Consider the following 16,801-nt stretch of genomic DNA (forward strand, 5'->3'; position numbering starts at 1 on the left):
GTCCTCCCGTAATCTGGGTTTCTCTCCAGTTTCAGTTCCTGAGCAGGTAAGCCAATTTCAAAATAATTTTTTCATAAGGTGATTATGAGGCATGGGTGCCATGGAGGTGTGGCTGATACCTCTGCCCTGGTCGCATCCTGCATCCCCGAAGCTCTGTGCTGTGACTCAGTGAGGTCGCTGTCTCTGTGCCCCCTTCACTGCCCAGTGGATGCAGCCAGGGACATGGTTTTCTCCCTTAGTTTACAATGGGATCAAAGAGGACGTTCAACACTCCTGACTTTAAAGAGACAGATATAAGCTTTCCTTTTCTTTTTTTTCTTTTTTCTCTTTTCCTGTCCCTTCTCCTTCCCTGTCTCTGGAAAGCTCTACATAAAAGGATGCTCACTAAGGTACTATTTTCTTTCTTTCTTTCTTTCTTTCTTTCTTTCTTTCTTTCTTTCTTTCTTTCTTTCTTTCTTTCTTTCTTTCTTTCTTTCTTTCTTTCTTTCTTTCTTTCTTTCTTTTTTTTTTGAGATGGAGTTTCACTCTTGTTGCCCAGGCTAGAGTGCAATGGTGCAATCTTGGTTCACTGCAACCTCTGCCTCCCGGGTTCAAGAGAGTCTCCTGCCTCAGTAAAGTGCTATTTTCTAACAGCAAAATGCTGGGAACCATCAAGATGGGGAAATAGGAGAAGAAAGCGTGAGATAATGGTTCAGTAGACTATTACGCAGACATTCAAAATAACTCCATGTAGACCAGGAAGTAGTATGAACTGAAGTGAAAACTGTAAAACAGCATGAAATGCATTTTGTTAAGTAAGAAATAGTATAATGTGATAAGATGTACACCAATCAGGCAGCTAAGTTGAGGCCCTGCTGTGCACCTAACGGCATCCACGTGCTTGAAGACAGTGCTTCTCACACATTAATGTGCTCACAGACCACCTGGGGGGCTTGTTAAAATTGAGACTCCTATTCAGTAGGACCTGGGTGGGCCCTGGAATTCTGTATTTTTTAACAAGCTTCTACGTGATGACTAGGCTGCTGGTTTGCAGACCACACTGAAAGAAGCAAGACCTTAATAATATATTTTGACTTTGAACCTTCATAATAATCCTTAAAACTGAGTAAAACTGGTTCAGAGAAGGTCAGTGACCTCCCTAGATAGTGGCCTCTCAGGTAAGTGACACTGTCATATGAGTGATGTCCTCAGGTGAGTGCTGTCCCCGGAGTCACATGGCAGGGACATGGTGGAGTCAGGATTTGAACACAGATACCCAATTCCAAAGCTCCCAGTCTCAAACACATTGGCTGTAGCTGCAACTACATGAGTGATTTTTCTTTTTCCATAAAGTCTGTATTTCATCATTGTCTCATTAATTAAAAATTGATTATAAGATTGTAAAAAATTAATAAGATGTTGTCCCCTCCAATAATCTCTGAGGGGGATGATGAAAATCACTTTTTTTTTTTTTTTTGAGGCGGAGTCTTGCTCTGTCACCCAGCCTGGAGTGCAGTGTAGCAGTGGTGTGATCTCAGCTCACTGCAACCCCCACCTCCTGGGTTGAAGCGATTCTCCCACCTCAGCCTCCCAAGTAACTGGGATTACAGGTGCCCACTAACACACCGGGCTAATTTGTGTATTTTTGTAGAGATGGGGTTTCACAATGTTGGGCAAGCTGGTCTTGAACTCCTGACCTCAAGTGATCCACCTGATTCGGCCTCCCAAAGTGCTGGGATTACAGGTGTGAATCACCATGCCCAACCTGAAAATCACTTTTGTATGACACTGTTCTAAATGGATTGAGGGAAGTAAGTGAATGTGAAAGAGGCTTTGGGGGGCCGGGAGCGGTGGCTCACGCCTGTAATCCCAGCACTTTGGGAGGCCGAGGCAGGTGGATCACGAGGTCAGGAGAACGAGACCATCCTGGCTAACACGGTGAAACCCCATCTCTACTGAAAATACAAAAAATTAGCCAGGTGTGGTGGCGGGCGCCTGTAGTCCCAGCTACTCGGGAGGCTGAGGCAGGAGAATGGCGTGAACCAAGGAGGCGGAGGTTGCAGTGAGCTGAGATCACGCCACTGCACTCCAGCCTGGGCGACAGAGCGAGACTCCGTCTCAAAAAAAAAAAAAAAAAAAAAAAAAAAGCAAGAGGCTTTGGAAGGACGGCAGATGCTGAGCGTTTATTGCGTAAGTTGTCACTCGCCATGGCTCAGCACAAAACAAAAGATGTTTTACAGTGACCTAAAATTGCAGTTGTTTTTGCCATGAAAATTCAACACAGCATCTTATCTTTGCTGTAAGAGTGACACAGACTTGAAGGGTCTGCTGTTACTGTGATGAACATTTTCAACCAGGTGAGACTCAGAGAGAGAAATCTCACTTGGACAGTGACACAAAGCCCTCCCAAGCTATGCTGTCTGAGTGGCTCCTGCCTTTTGCACCCTTGAACGTGGCCATGCACAGAGAAATCCCAGTTTGGGATGCATCTCTCACAGCCATGCTTCAGGTAATCTGGAGATTGCATGTCAGTCCATGTGTCCTTATCGTAATAGAAATTAGAAGAGAAGAAAAACAAAACCTCCAACCTCATGAGAGAGTCTATAGAGAGTAAGGATAGAATAAAAGTAAGTTAATCCATTCTCCATTTCTGCTCCTTTTTAAGATTTTTTGTTGGTATGGAAATATGTGCTTAGAAAAACACTGCAGATCTGTACCCAAGTGATATGATCGAATAAAAACAATTTTTAAAAAGTCATCAAATTTAGCAGAGAAAAGCAAAAATACCAGATAGTCAAAATAGTAAAGTCACTCTCCAATTTACAGTGGGGACTGCATCCAGATATTTGGAACAGAGGAGGTTTTCTCACTGAGTGGTCTGCAATGGCTGATATTTGCCACTTCATTTTGGCTGTGCAGACACAGACTTTGCTTCATTTTGGCTGTGCAGACACAGACTTTGCATTGACAGACGAAGCTCAGGTTGTCTTGTCACAGGTGGTCTCTTAGATCTTGTTAACCTAAAAACAGGAGCAACCAGGGGTAGAGAGTCCATCCCTGTGATCTGGGCTCACGACTTCTTCCCAGGCCTCGCTTTGCTCAGGGGTTACACTAAGGGGCTTCACTAGGTGACCTCTAGGGTCTCTCGTCTGACTCTGAAGTTTACATGTAAAGAACCAGGTTGGCTGTGAGAAGGTGTGTATTGCACACAAACAGCCAGCCAGGGCAGGCCTCGGTTTAATAATCTACCCCTTACTATCATGTGACACGAGAGTCAGAATCAAATAGAGAGCTATGGCTGCAGGGAATGGAAAACTCAGTGCAAACAGAGGTGAGCAGGAGGGAGATTCGTGGGCTCAAGCCTTCAAAAATCCCAGAGGTAAACAGCATCAGGAATGATTGGATCAGGTTGTGGTTCAGTTTCCCTGACGTTCTCTTGGTTCTTTCCTCTCTCATGGGTCATGATTTCGGACTGCCTTTTCTTGTGGTAGCAGAGAAGTCTGCAGTGGTTCTAAGAGCTGCATCCCATCCACTTTGTCCAGAGGAAACCATGGGAAAGCCAGGAGCCCAGGCAACATCTTACCTTTCACTGGCCCACCTGGGCCAGGTGTCCATTCTTGAATCAGTCAAGGTCAGAGAGTGGGAAGAGCTGACTGCATCAGGCCAATCACAGCCCACTGCTGGGGCTGGGGGCAGGGTCGGGGCTACGGGCTACTGGGCTGCGAGATTTGGGGTCGGGTGAAGAAGGGCCTGGTGAATTGTTGCTGTAATCTTCCAACAGGGGCCCAGTGCAGGGAGAAAGCCACTCCATCTTCTTTGGCAAAAGAGAAACAATCATAATCCTCTTCTTCCAACCTTGCCACATTGTCACAAGGATGGAAACAGGTCACCAGAGGCAAAGCTTTGGTAGGAGCAAAGCCCTGCATAACTGTTAGCAGGAGGGGCAGGCACTGCAGCTATTTCTGATCTTGTTATGAAGGTGCCAAAATTTGTTTACTGTAAAGTTGGTTCTTTCAGGATGATGCAGTGCCTACTGTCAAATATCTCAATCAAAAAATTAAAAATTCTGTTACTTTATGGCGAAATCTATATTGCATGAAATTGATTTTTAAATTAAAATTAATTTTCACGACACAAGTAATATATAAATGTATTTCCCTGTAAGAAAACCAAAGACATTAAAGATAAGCTCAAGTCCCCAGTTACCATCCCCAGTCTACCCCCCTCTAAATTCTCAGAAAGGGACATTTGGCCTGAGATTGCCTCCTCTGGAGTGCTCATCAGTGAAGACCCAGCAGATCCCCAGTCAGTGCTCGAATTCCTTTAGGTATGAATGGAGTTGAGTTCATTCTGAGAATGAACCCTGAAGGCCGGGCTGACCTCAGGTGTATGGAGGTCCCTGGGGAATAGCAGATTCTTTCTACCCACATCCATGCAGGAGCTGTTGGGTGTGACTTGGCTTCGGGGAGGTAGGACGTGTCCTCTTTGCAGAGTGGTGGGAGCTGGCACACACTGGGCACTATTCCCCGTGCCCTGTATCTATGATCCCACTTAGTCCTCACACCAACCCCATGAGATGAGGCACTATTACTAAGCTCCCCATGCTAAAATGGGGAAGCTGAGGCAGAGTGGTCAAGGCACTTGCTCAGGGGGCAGAGCTGGGACTTGAGCCTGGGCAGTTTAGCTCCAGAGACTATGTTCTTAACCACTAGGCCATGTGGGCTCAACCTCTGTTAAATCAGGTTGGGAGGCAAGAGTCCCACGTCAGCGAACTATATATCATCAACCCCAGTACCAACACACACATCCACTCATACCCCCACCCCCCACACACACAACAACACACACGTGTGCTTGGCTGGAATACTGGGGCAAATCCATGAATGTTTCACAATTCCATCTTCAGATTCCCGGGGCGTCCAGAATTAACCAGCTTAACAAGCCCTTTCTCACTCCGCTTAACCCCACCTGTGAATCTCAATGCCCCTTCACGGCTGACAATGGAAACCCGCAGACAGGACTGGCCAGGCTGAGTGGAAGGGGCAGGGACGTCCCTCCAGGCTCAGGGTTCCACTTGGTGGCGGCTGGACCATCTCTTCTCGGCGTGTGCACATGGCCGAACCTGCTGTCTCTTTCTGAGGGGACACAGCCCCTGTCTAACGTTCCCCGGGCCGCGGTGGCGGGGTCAGGACTGAGCATCTCCCGCGCCCACCTCCACGCTCAGCCCGAGTCGAAGCCTTCGAGGCTCCCCAGTGCCATCTGCACAGGACCCAGGTGCCATCGCCTCCGGGACTCTCAGAAACTCAGGGCGGTCCCCGAGCAGCTCGCATCTCCTGGGGCTGAGCGTCTGCAGATGCTGCAGGAAGGAGGCGACCGGGTGAGGAAAAGGATCAGGAAACAGAGTTTGGCCAAGGCTTTGTCGGAGCCACTGGTCCCATGTGCACGGATCTCTAAGCAGTTCCTGCCTCCCTGAGACAGGGACGGGCCATGCTTCCCATCGACCTCTCGCTCTCTGGACTTGGGTTGTAAATCGCCCCACAGGGGCAGAAACCACCCAGAAAGCCGGGAGCTGCCCCAGGAGCTTACAACTGGGGTGGGATAATCCACAGAGTGGTCACCCACTTGCTCGTGGCCCTGGAGTCCCTGTGACCAGCCCTGGACACGTCACCTCAGAGGGAGGGGGCTTTGCCCGCTTCCTTCACCGCTGGGGCCAAGACCTGGAGCTTGGGTACAGAGCAGATCTCAGTAGGTATCTGTTGAGTGATTCGGAGCCCATCTGTCCCAAATACACTACGAGGAGGCCTCCAGGGTGTTAAGAAAGGAGGCGGCTGGGCTGGGGCAGAAATGCAAGAATTCCTGCCTGGGCAGGTTTCATCTGCACGGAAAGAGGAGATTCACTCCCGAAAGCTGTCAGGGTCTACCCTAGCCACAGTGATGCCTGACAGCCTGGAGGTGTGACCAGATTTCGGGGAGCGGGGAGAGGGACACAGTTTTGTTAGGGGCAGGGCCAAAGCAAGGCAGGGGGCAGGGTCATGCAGGGGTGTGGCCAGGATGGGGGTGTGGCCAGAATGAAGGTGGGGCCACCATGGAGAGGGGCCATGGTGGGGGTGGGGCCATGGTGGGGGCTGAGCCTTGCTGCAGGTTGTAGAAAGGCTGAGCCCATATAAAGGATCTGCTAACCCTTGATCTTCCCCAGGTGTCTCATGTTCCCAACACCGATGGTTCATTCCCCCATCTCCCACTGCATCGGCTGCTTTTCATTGAAGTTGTGACAACTGTCATCCTAACTCATTCCTTCGGAAAAGGCTACTGAGAAGGCGCCACCCTGGAGATGCTGCTCAGGAGAATAACCCTGCTGGCGACTGCTTTCACCTTCTGCCCCTGAAAGGCTGACTGTGGGGGTCTGAGCTACTCTACGAACATCCTCATATCCGAGGGAATGCAACGTTGAGTAGCAAATAACAAACACCACGACAGGTCAAGAGGGAGACTGCAGAAAGAAAGCAAAAGCTTTCTTATTTTAGCACCTATAATGACATTTTGTTCCTGCTTTTGAGCATGTGGCCTATATTTTCATTTTGCACAGGCTCTGAAAATTATGTACTTGGATCTTCAGGGAGAATGTAATAAATCTACTAAGAGTCACCCTCATCCGCTCTGTCCTGCTCTCCTGTGTCTCTCAGAGTCAGCAGAGGGCCTTGTCAGAGCAGAGTCCTCCCGCAGTCTTCCCCATCTCTGTAAATGGCGGCTCCACCCTCCCAGCTCTCAGGCCAACACCTGGGAGTCATTCTCCACTCTTCCCTGCCTTCCACACTCCGCTTCTCATCCACCAGCAAGTCCTGGCAGCTCTACCGGCAAGAGATCTGCAGTACTGGACTCCCTCACCTCCTCCACTTTGACGGCATGGCTCCGGTCACCATCACCTCCACCTGGCCTCCCTGTCGGTCTTGCTGCTCCAGCTGTTGCCCCACATCCCCAACCTGTCCTCAGAGAATCCCATTACAAAGGAAGCCAGACCACGTCCTGTCTCCCCTCGAGCCCTCCAATGGCTCCCACTTCCCTTAGGGTAAAAGCTGAAGTCTTCACAGGGTCACCTAAGGCCTGAGATGACCCGTCTCTCTCTCTGCCCCACTGTGACCCATCACCCCTCTGGCCTCATCTTCTAACACCCCCTGGCCCCAGCCACACAGGGCTCCTGGCTGCTTCTCAGCCTCATCCCTCCCCTCGCGTCTCTGGACTCTGTCCTCGCTGTCCCCTCTCCTGCATCGCTCTGCCCCCAGGCCCCAGGCAGCTCCCACACCTCCTTCCAGGGTCCAGAGTTTGCACCAGATGCACATGTTTTCTGCACATTTGAACAAATGAACAAAAGAAGGAATGAGAACATGCATCCTCCGCGGGGAATACTGCTCCCAAGGGGGCCAGCGCTGGTTCCTGGAGGTGAAAAGATTTTTCTCTCATTATGTAAAAATACAGATGTACGCACAGTGCATAAACCATTTTGCAGTATTTCTGTAGTATTAAATTCATGGCGGGGATGAGTAAGGAAAAAAACCTCTATAAAGGTTCCTTAGGGGGTGATCAGGAATTAAAGGTGAGAAACGCTGAACTAGAGGACAGTCCACTGAAATCACAGGCTTCTCTCCCACACGTTGCCAGGGCACTGGGGAGACTGTGGAAGACAAATCGAGACCCGTGCAAGTGCCTGAAAGAGTCACAGCCATTCTTCCTGGCGCTTAATAGAAGGAATGCCTTGGTGCTTTGGGGAAACCTTTTTTTATTTCCTGCCAAGGGACAGACTTACAAAGGATGATATTTACATTTTCCCGAAGCCTCTAATTTTCCCATTTATCACTTGTCAGAACCTGAGGCCCTTCCTCAGCTGCATGGAATGTTTGCAAACATGTAATGATCCCTTTTACCAAAGAACGTCACAGCCTCCACAAGGAAATGTGTTTGTGTTGCAGAGGCTGCTAATTTAATGCATTAATGTCACTCCGCACCATGGCGGGGTCTCAGGGCATCTCATGTCACCGTGAGAGAGCTGGTCTAAGACACAGGAACCATGGAAACCATCGCGTGCCTGGTTAGTGAGTAGATGCACAGTGGGGCGCCGTTCACTGCCTTGAGGGTGAATGTGGACTCTAGGAGTGAGGGCCAGGCCTTCTAGAGCTCCACCCACCTTGAGGTCACGGGCCTGGCCCAGGCTTGCTGGACTTGCCCAATGGGGAACTTTCAGGGGGGAATTTAACCAGCTTGAGGGGCAGGCAGAGCAGCCAGAGGCCAAAGGCACCCGTGGGGCTCCCCCAGGACCGCTGTGAATCCCTTTCCCCTCCCTCTCTCCCTCAGCGCCTCTGTCCTTCCCACCTGCCCAGCCCAGGTGCTGGCCAAACACCAGCCTCGTCCGAAAAGTCCACCTGGGCCCAGGGCAGTGATTCCCAGACCCAGCTGATCCCGCACGGAGCTTTGGGTCCTGCTGGTCCCCGGGTTCTGGTGACAAAGGGACATGCAGGCAGGCAGAGTCCCCTCTGGAGTTTTCATCGTGAGCCGCCCTAGGTGCTGCACACTGCCAGGCTGCCGATTCCACCAGGAGAGCCTCAGGAAATGAAAACTAAGATTTAGGTTGTTAAATTTCAGGAGTCGGGGCTCTTTGAGATTGAAAACACCTGGAGGTTGGGTGCACCATGGAGGAGGGGCTGTGGGGACGTTTCCTCTTGCCAGTGGAATCCGTGATTATTTACCGAGCAGCCTGGAGAAGCCCAGTCTTCACGGAGTGGAAAAGCTGAGCCGGGTTTTCATGCACAAACCGGAAGCCGGTGGTGCCCTCACAGCAGAGCTCCTGACGTCCCTGCCTCGCACGTCCTGCTGGGGCACGGGCCGGGGGAGGGCGGCTGCCTTGGAGACAGTTTATTGTGTGACGAGGAGGAAGACAGGAGAGTACAAGGCCAAAAAGCCCCAACGAATGGCTGTGCCTTAAAAACTAACTTTAAAATGCCCAATTCAGGCAGTTTTCAGGCATTTTACCAAATGAGGCAGTTTTGTTTTGGCTTTTCCCACCATGTGACTGGGTCTGCCTTGCCCTGCCCCACCCCTGCTTGGGCAATCGTGCCCCCCCCCCGCCCCCAGCTGAGCTCAGCAGCCTGGCATGAGGCGAGGTGTCTGTGTGGCTGCTGGTAGCAAACCCACCATTCCGGGGATCAGCGCCTGGGAGTGGCTGTTACCTAACTGGCTTCTGGCCCAGTGACCTGTGGTGCCGCAGGAGCTGCTGTGGGGTCCGGGCAGCAGCAGTGAAGGGCTTTGCTGCTCTCTGCAGTTTCGATGTCGCCCTCATTGTCCATTTCCTCAGCCGGAGGAGACCCGGTGGCCTGGTGGACCTGGCTTCCCTCTTTCAGCTCAGGGGGACGTGCATTTTTCCTCCTTTGAGTCGAATTAGCAATGAACTTCCCCTCCCCAGATGGATAGCGTGGCATCGTCAGGGCCCAGCTGCGGCTTTCCGGGCCGATGGGTCTTCGTGCCTTGTCTGATTTGGTTCTGACAAGCACGCGAGGCCGTGTGGTCATTATTCCCACTTTACAGATGAGGAAACACAAGGTAGGGAACCTGCCTGGGGTCACGGGGACGGCTGGATGTAAAACAGACTCCTGTGTGTACAGATTTAAAGGTCGATAAGAAGAGAATTTCAAATCTCAGCCAAAGCGAAGGTCAAGTCACCGCATCTTAGGGATGTTCCCTTCACTCCCCAGAACGTTCCAACATGGTCAGTGAAGATACTGTGTCCCCCTAACCCTGGGGGAGAAGAGGACGGGCTTAATGCAAAGTAGATTTCCTCTTTTCCACTGTTGGAGATGCTGGCGCCCCCACATCACCATCCCCGCTGCATCTGGTCCACTTCTGGGCCCCATTTGGGTCCCTGGGCCGGGGCTTCCTGTGGCTGAGCCAGGATCACGCAGCGATGTGGGATTGCTCAGGGCGCCCCGTTCACTCCAGAGTGACCCCTGACCCAAAGCCAGTGCTGGGCGATTGCGGAAACCGAAACCAGGGCAGGTCTGAATCAGACCCTGCAGAACAATGAGACCTTTTGTGAGAATGAGGCGGGGGAGGGGCAGAGGGGAGACCAGGAGCTTCCTGACGGGGTCTGCAGCGCAGGCCACAGCGAGCAAATTCAGGGGGTGACCCTCGGAGGTCAGGTCACAGCCGAGCAGCACAGGCGCTGAGCTAAGTGTCCACAAAGGAGACAGACAAAGCGGCCGCTGTGGGAACAGAGTCATTGTCAGTCAAGGCTGAGTCCAGGAGCTCGGGCCAGCCAGGTGGCCATGGGGGCTTCATGCTGGCTCCCCCAACAGTCAAGAGGGCCATGCACTGAGGAGGATCCTCAGCATCCCCAGGATTGCTGGTGGGTTCACCTAGTAGTATCGCAGAGGTGATTCCACTAGCTGAGATTTTTCTGTTTTTTTAGACAGAATCTCGCTCTGTCGCCCAGGCTGGAGTGCAGTGGCACGATCAGCTCACTGCAACCTCCACCTCCGGGGTTCACGCCATTCTCCTGCCTCAGCCTCCCTAGTACCTGGGACTACAGGCACCTGCCACCACGCATGGCTAATTTTTTTGTATTTTTAGTAGAGATGGGGTTTCACCGTGTTAGTCAGGATGGTCTCAATCTCCTGACCTCGTGATCCACCCGCCTCAGCCTCCCAAAGTGCTGGGATTACAGGCGTGAGCCACCGTCCCCGGCCTAGTTGAGATATTTTTATCTAATGGATATTAAAGTGCATAAATAACTATTGATATAAAAATATACTTCCCATATTTATTTGTAAGTAAATTCATCAGACCCCCAAATACCCATGACTTCATGAGCCAGAGGTTTGCTTCTCTCCCATGTGACAGCCTCTGCGTCGGGGGTCCCGGGCTGGTTGGGCGGCTCCCGGGGCTGAGCCTCGACCCGCCCATCTTGGGCTCTGTCATTGACGGAGGCTTTTCTTGTCCAGTTGGTCCAAGGAGGTGCAAGTCACATCAGGTAGGAGGGAAGAGGAGAAGGGAAAGTGGGGCATACCCATGCATTTAAGGGTGCACTGGGAAGGTACACACCAGCTGCAAGGCAGGATGGGAAATTCAGTTTTGGTCTGGGCAGCTAAACTTTGGGATTTCTAATGTTAAATGAAGGGGATGAGGGGTATCAAGAGTCAGCCGGCAGCTTCTGCCCCCTCTATGTGCTCCTGGAAATCATCTACTCTCCTACCAGGGGATCCCACCAGGGCATCCCACATTTTGTGAAAATTAGCTGATTAGGAGAGCATCCTTTCTGCACTACTGTGGAGGGGATGGGGGCTTAGGCACGAGCAGTTCCCTAAGTCATGGTTCAGGACCTCCCCCATCTTGGGAGAGCGAAGGCTGTCTATGGTGTCCGCCAACCCCAGTGCACACCCACACAGCTTTCCTGCTGCCTGTGCTGAGCCAGGCACTGTGCTTGAGGCGTGCACGGTATTAGACGTGGAGTCAGCGTGGGTGGTGTCCAGACTCCCAAGTCACTCCACGGTGAGACAGACTCGCAGGGCTCCAAGGACAAGTCAAAATAATTTGTTTTAGAGGTTGGTCAACTGGTGTCAAAAGCTGGAGAGAGACTCATTCAAGGGCATGGGGCTGTAGGTGATGGAGCCAAGAGCCACCTGGGTCCCTGGGCTCTTTCCAGCGAACACCACCATGACCTCACTGGTCCTGAATGATCCCTTTTTACATTAAAGAGATACATGGTGACCAAATCAAACACCATTGAATCTTTCTGTTCCCTGCACACCTCAGAGACATCCACAAGTTTCCGCACATTATGTCCAAATCCTGAAAGAGGAGGCTTGGCCGGGTGCTGTGGCTCATGCCTGTAATCCTAGCACTCTGGGAGGCTGAGGCGGGTGGATTGAGACTCCGAGTGTTCAAGACCAGCCTGGGCAACACAGCAAAACCCTGTCTCTCCTAAAAAGACAAAAAGTTAGTCGGACGTGGTGGTGTGTGCCTGTAGTCCCTGCTACTTGGGAGGCTGAGGTGGGAGAATCACCTGAGCCCAGGAGGTCAAGGCTACAGTGAACCAAGATCGTACCACTGCACTCCGGCCTGGGAAACCAGAGTGAGACCTGTCTCAAAGAAAAAAAGAAAAGAAAAGAAAGAAAGAGGAAGCCAGGGAAGCTATTCATAGAGCTTTCAAGGTCTAGTGTTATCTAATGTCTGCTAAGCTAGATGAGAAGTTAGCTGTTATACCACCCACCAGCTCCTTTCCTGCTACGCTGTATGGTACATCACTATTTTTAATTGCATCATAATCAACATTTATGTCCTGTGACCAGGGAAATGCTATTCTCTGCAGAGCTAAGTACTGTAATATAGTTGTATTTTTTTCTTATACACTTTTCATTTTTCCTAGAGTTTGTCATTTTCTTGTTCTTTGTTTTTTTTTTTTTTTTTGAGATGGAGTCTCACTGTCGCCAGGTTGGAGTGCAGTGGCACGACCTCTGCCTCCCGGGTTCAAGCAATTCTCCTGCCTCAGCCTCCCGAGTAGCTGGGATTACAGGCGTGACGCCGGCTAATTTTTGTATTTTTAGTAGAGACGGGGTTTCACCATGTTGGCCAGGATGGTCTCGATTTCTTGACCTTGTGATCCGCCCACCTCAGCCTCCCAAAGTGTTGGGATTACAGGCATGAGCCACTGCGCCCAGCCTTCTTGTTCTTTTTACTTGCAAAATTTACTTAGAGATACTTAATTATTTCTCAATTCTCCGTCATTGAATCCACTCGTATTTTTCAAGCTGTTTTGATCACAACCATCATAAGAAATTATTTTACAATGGAACCTGGCGCGCACATGCTCACACACACACACACACACACACACACCCCCATATATATGAATATAAAGTTTCACAAAATAGTACTGACACCTTTTGATATTTTCTACTCAACCCTGTGATGAGTGTTTTAAAGTGCTGGTTGCACCGCTGAACTGACGTTAGTTTGAGGAGCTCTGGGCCAGTCCCGCGAGGTCCTGCTCTGTGCACTCTCCTGTAACTGACCAGCTCCCGTCTGGACTCTTCTATCTGCTGCTCTCCTGAGCAGATCAGTTTTTTTGTTTGTTTTGTTTTTTGAGACGGAGTCTCGCTCTGTCACCTAAGCTGGAGTGCACTGGCGCGATCTCAGCTCACTGCAAGCTCCGCCTCCCAGGTTCAAGCAATTCTCCTGTCTCAGCCTCCGGAGTAGCTGGGACTACAGGCAACCGCCACCATGCCCGGCTAATTTCTTTTTCATATTTTCAGTAGAGATGGGGTTTCACCTTGTTGGTCAGGCTGGTCTCGAACTCCTGACCTCAGGTAATCTACCTGCCTTGGTCTCCCAAAGTGCTGGGATTACAGGCGTGAGCCACCCTGATCAGCCTTTTGATAGATCTCGTGTCTTCTTTCATTAATTTTCTGCTTTTTGTGAGTCACTTGCGAATTACTTCTTTATTGACAAAAACAAAATCGTTAGTGACTCTCTAGTATTTTATGTTTTCTTACCATTCCTCCAGTAACAGAAAATACTAGTGAGAAGGAGAAAATTACAATGAAAGGAAGTGGCAGAGCAAATAAGAGATTCGATCTACACACAGTTTTGGTTCTGCGTGAGGCCAGTGATACCCAGATGAAAAGCTAGACGTCCAGCTACGTACATCCCTGGAGATACCCAGACGATGGAGTGGAATGTTCATTGTGGCACTAAGTCAGAGCATCTCATCTAGGCTTTATGGACAGTCTGCACAGGATGTGTCTGTGGGGACTTCTGTGCATCATGGGAGGTTTAGCAGCATCCTTGGCCTCGCCCACCAGATGCCAATAGCATCCCCCTCTCCCAGCTGTGACAATTGCAAACGTATCCAGATGTTGCCAAATGTCCTCTGGGGGGCAAAGTTGCCCCAGCTGGGAGCCACTGCTCTACAGGTTTGGACACTGTGCCTGCAATTCTATGTAGCATCACGGCCTATTGATCATGTGTCAGACGGAGCTTAAATTGGTCGATCACATCCTCAAGCAGCCACTCCAGAGCGTGATTATCTGACACCTGTAATTTACCATCCTGGTTACGTGGGGGGCAAACGTGGAATTATGCACATCAGCAGGCCCAGGGCCTGTTTTCCATGGACTTGGTGTTCCTGCTGAGCACGGCCTTGGTCTCCCCGAGTTATTAAAGACATTGATGCCTCAGAACTGACTCTGCCTCCACTTAATCGGCTCACCAGAAAATTACAATAAAAATCATCTGCCACTTATGAAATTGCCGTTCAAATGGACTATTTCCTGCCACCTGGGGACAGGCTGCTGTTTCTCTTTCAGCATCGGTGTCTGAGATGCTGTCTCTGGGAAAGAGCGATCATAGATGTTGTTGAGACGGTCCGTTGGCCAAGCTGTGTCCCTGGATTGAAACCAAAGTCACAACAATGGGTCTGAAACGTACTGAGGAATCTGTTCCAAAGATGGCAAGAGCAATTTCAAACAGTACTGCGAGGGCCCTTTGGGATCAGGACAGGCACTGATCAGCTGAGAGCACAGGCCCTGTGCAGCCACGGCTCCTCCAAGCCAGCACTGCTCACTCCACCTGTGGAATCCCAGCCAGGAAGGCCAGTGTATCTGCGCCAGTGCCTGAAATGTCAGTATCACAAAGCCAGCAGGAGGAGTGACTCACTGGATCTCAGCAAAGATGACATAAAACAGGCCACAAAGCTGGTTCACCAGGATGCAGGAGGATTTGTCTGTTTTCTCCTAAGAATGGCTGCTCAGCTCACTCCACACAGCATTTCCATGCTTCATCTGTTAGCCCTGGAACGGGTCCCCTGGGACCCACGGACCTTGGCAAGCTCCACTGTAGGGGACCCTCATGCTGACAGTCAGCTCACCCTTGTGGATGAATCCTGACTCTTCCCTGCATCTGGAGTCATCCCCAAGAACCCGATCACACAGCACACAGGAGGGCTGTGAGCTGAGATGAAATCTGGGCATTGTCTTCGTTGTTATTAATTTAATTATCATTCTGTCTGAGCAGTTTCATTTTCAGAGAGTAATTCGATCGCCCTTTTAGAATCTTGATCATCTCGGTGTCATGTTCCTAGAGGGAGGCATCTCTGGAAGAGGTGCTCACTGTGGTGTTCTTTTAGTTAAATTCATCTGTTCCTGCAATAATGTGGATGAAACACCTGCCCTGCAAGCTAAATACACATTTGCTCCTATTCCTGGGACCCAGAGTGGAGTGGAGTTGACCACAGCGTGTGCGTTAGATGCCACTCTTCAGGCAGGTTCACTCCTGAGTCTGCACTCAGGGGACTCCCGCTGTTTCCCATCGTCGTGCTCACACCCACCCGGTTAGCAAGTGTGCATCGGGAGACGGATTTCACAGGTGCTGAGCTGCTGGGTGGGTGAGCTGGGAGATGGTGGAGAGAACACAAAGGCCGGATTTCGTTCGGTTCTTACCTGGAAGATTTGAGGTTGCAGGGAGAGAACTTTCCTTCTCTGCAGTCAGGCAGAGCTCAAGGCCAGTCCTCAGCCTTGTGAGGTCAGCTTTCCAGCTCTGTCTGGCCGCTTCTGCTCATGGAAGTCATGTCAGGACGCCTGTTTGTGTCCGCGGTCGAGGGGGCTTCCCCTGCCCCCAGCCTCATGAGCATCACCAGCAGCTGATGCTTTCCCATCCCCCGGGTGAACCCTGCTTCCATTTCTCACGGTGCTGAACCAGGAGCAGGGGGAGGCTGTGATCCATGATCTCCCACAAATCCCAGCAGACATGTTTTATAGTTTAAAGTGGTTATACGAGTTCTTCTTTTTGGATATTATTTGTGTGTGATCAGTTTACATGGTGTTTATTGGGTGTTTGTGTTTTTTATAACGTCGGTTTGTGGGATCTGGGAGAAGAAGGGTTTTTAAGAGGAAGATCCTTGGGGAGACAGAACCTTGATGTGGGGAGCTGTGAGCGCTCCACTCAGGGCGGGGAGCACATTCAGGGTGAGCTGGGCAGAGCCTCGGAGGCTTCTGGCTGCCCCTCTCTGGGTGTGGGGCCTGTGGGGCGACTCCATTCAGGGAGGATCTGGCCACTTGAGGCAGGAATAACCCAGTAAAGCCTGCGCCGCAGCTGAAGGAATGATCCCTGTTTGTTCTCTAAGAGGCCCCTGCAGGCGGGAGATGTCTTAAATAACCACCCACAGGCAGAGAGTAAAGGGCTCAGTGAAGAAAGAAACTGGAGCTCAGTCCCTTGAGGGCAGAAACGCATCCCCCACACCCGCCCTGAGCTGAGCACGGCCATGCCTGGGCTTTGTGGGAGCCTGACCAGGACCAGTGCCTGCCCTTTGCTGAGCAGTGAGTAAGGGGAAGTTAGACAGCCGCAGGGACATCCTTGGCCTGACTGGTCCAGCCACCTCACTAGCACGTGGGGTGGACGAAGCTCAGGGAAGCCAAAGGACTTCTCCTGGATCCCTGGGGAATAGGACCGGAGGTCCCAGCTCTTGACTCCCAAGTCAGTGCTCCTGCTATGGCCCAAGGTTGCTCAGCACCTGCCAGGCCTGCGCAGGGCACTTTAGAGTCGTTAGCCCATTTAACCCTGACTGCCACAGACACATGAGGTTGGGAATGTACCCATTCTACAGATGAGGAACCGAGGCTGAGAGAGGCAGGTAGGAGGAGGGGTGAGACCCAAACCCAGCACTGTGACTCCAAGGAGCCCTTAACTTCTATATGCTCATCAGATAAATATTCTATCCTGGGACAATTAGTATTTTCTTAGATTCAAACAGACAAACAAACAGAAACAAAAGAAATGTTAATTG

General features: G+C 51.0%; 1 long non-coding RNA gene across 1 annotated transcript; it reads left to right on the top strand.

The window, feature by feature from the left end:
* The first annotated feature begins 3,255 nt into the window (after nt 1–3,255).
* LOC114670619 (uncharacterized) lies at nt 3,256–7,485 on the top strand. The gene is made up of 2 exons (XR_003720320.2): nt 3,256–3,310; nt 6,176–7,485. It is a non-coding gene; the product is annotated as an uncharacterized LOC114670619 (long non-coding RNA).
* Nucleotides 7,486–16,801: the final 9,316 nt, after the last annotated feature.

Source organism: Macaca mulatta, chromosome 10, assembly GCF_049350105.2.
Source record: "Macaca mulatta isolate MMU2019108-1 chromosome 10, T2T-MMU8v2.0, whole genome shotgun sequence".
Taxonomy (NCBI): domain Eukaryota; kingdom Metazoa; phylum Chordata; class Mammalia; order Primates; family Cercopithecidae; genus Macaca; species Macaca mulatta.